Below are 2,481 nucleotides of genomic sequence, written 5' to 3'. Positions count from 1 at the left end.
CAGAAAGATGTTGTCTACTGATCATTTTTGACTCTAGAACCGGCAGTTCTTGTATTCTTATCTGGGGTGCCAAGTGTACTTTGAAGAGTCTACGATCAGAATCCATACCAAAGACTTGCCCTTTAAATACCACAACTTGCTTGATTGGTCCATGATAAAGAGAATGTGCCACCCAAGAGTGGCTACCAACATGCCAAAATAGATTTGTTGATCCGTCTTCGATAATGAGACATGAAATTGCTGATGCTAGAGGAGCAGTGAGCGCGCCATAGATGAACTCAGCGCCCACCGAGAAAGGCAGTTGTGGAGATGAGGCAGTAAACCCCGTGAACACATCAAAAACTACACATGATTTATTGCTAGAAAAAATAAGATGACCATAGGAAGCCCCACTAAAGCAAAACTTTTCCAGAGAACTCGGCAGGGCATTCTTCCCATGAGAAGTCCAAACTATGGGAACACCAAAACCCTGGTAGGTGGTGTCTTGGTTGGCTATATCAATGACATGGCATGGGCGTGTCGGCACTAGGAAATTCCGAACCGAGTGAGGATGAGGAGAGCGCGAAGAGTCAGCAGGTTCGAGAAGTAGAGGTGGGAACAATGCTGCCAAGGTATATTTGAATGGACATGACAAAAATGTGGCATGCCAAGAGCGGCAAGTGGCTTGAAAGGCAAGAAGATCGTGGAAGGAGCGGAGCCGAGAAATGATAGAGTCCAGCAGGTCACTCGGAAGGTCTGCCCAGCATCGGAATCTGTTGGACATGGCTCAGTGTATAGCAACGCTTTATCTTTCAGATAATTGTAGGTCCACCTCTGCAACACATTGAAAAACAAAACATATATTAGAAGAATGTAGTGAGTTGCAGATATAAGCAAAAAGACGCGGTAGATTAGAACATACAGAATTCTAGTGGCGCAATAAACCAACCAGCAAGAATGCAAGATGTCGATAACACTGGATCGGCACAAACTACATATGTCATTGCATGCGAAATATTGATAAACATATGTTCTGAGACTGTCTATAGCCTAAAGCTTAACCAATTGTCGGAACTAAGTGCAATTCTCGCCATCAGACCGTGCAATTCTCGCCATCAGACCGTGCAATTCTCTCAATCAGATCATAAACAAGTGGAATTACACAATGTTCTACCACATGAGGAAATATCGACATGATTAAGAGGGACTAGGCTATTGCTAATCTCTTGGGTTCCCCTAAAAAAAATCTCTTCTATTTCAGACCAGGCGATCGTCCAGCAGCCAGTCAGCACGCAGACTACTAACTAGTGACTACTCCTAGCCTAGGGTTCTTGCAGGCAGGAGGGTAGCCAGATAAGCGACGCCGTGGAGGACGGGGAGAAGAAGGGAATAGGATTTGGCCGAGCTACGTAGCGTGCGTGCATACCTGACGACGCGGCGGCGGTGATGGCGAGGGCCTCCGACTCCGCTTTGTGTACTAAAGGGCGACGGCGACCGAAGATATAGGTGGGTGGCTTATCGGAAATCTTTCGATGGGCTGGGCCGTCAATGAGCCCAATCTCTCTTCTCTCCGTTAAAAAAAAGGAAAATTGCAGGGAACGAACGTTCTCTCTACAATGCAGCGGCGCCCAAGAAAGAAATCACTTGGTCTCATCTCTCTCCTCTCTTGCCATTACGCTTACCCACCAAAGGAAAAAATAATTCTACAAGTAAATAATTTTTGGACCTAAACTTATGGAGGTGTGATGTGAGCGTTTTTGTACAGTGAACATCACTGCTTCAAAGATCAAACTCATTTTCATATTTTTCTTTTATCTCTCTCATTCTATACATTTTTACTCACTGCTGTTTAGTACGTACATATATGTTCGCCAGCCCTGAAAATTCTTCAACAGTTACTTTGATTATCCAATATGGCCAGTAGAAAGTTGCGGCAACCAAAGGAACCGGCATCGTTTCTGAATTCTGATAAGAGGGCGTAGCCGAGATGGCTGATGCATTATGCAAGTGCCGCAAAATTGAGGAGGCGTGTCATTTTTTATATCCAAATGGTTGATCAAAGGGTATTTTTTTGATAAAGGGCGCATTTATTCTCTCAAACGATTGATCAAAGGGCATAACAGAGAAGTAGTGTGTGGCAATTATCATACTTGACACTCATCTTCGTGCTGTAAGTTCCGCGAGGCATTTTGCTGCCGTGTATACTCAGATGACGAAATTGCTCCCACGGAAATTTCAGGAGGCAGAGAACATCATACATGGGTGCTTCCATGGTGAAGTTTAAACTGACACTGCCGCGCCAATAATTTTTATCAAGGCGATGCTCGAGTCAGATCTAGCTAAGCAACCCTTCCTCTTTGATAGAGTAAACTTTCAGGAAAAACGATGTCATGTCACACCTGCACCCTGATGTGTGTAGTGGAGAGTGGAGTAACTAATTTGGCAGGGCCTTGGGCCTGCAAAAATGCTACACCTACGTAATGTTTTGCGAAAACTTATGTA

The sequence above is a fragment of the Triticum dicoccoides genome, chromosome 4A (genome assembly GCF_002162155.2).
Source record: "Triticum dicoccoides isolate Atlit2015 ecotype Zavitan chromosome 4A, WEW_v2.0, whole genome shotgun sequence".
Classification (NCBI taxonomy): Eukaryota; Viridiplantae; Streptophyta; class Magnoliopsida; order Poales; family Poaceae; genus Triticum; species Triticum dicoccoides.
This window is presented reverse-complemented; position numbering follows the sequence as displayed.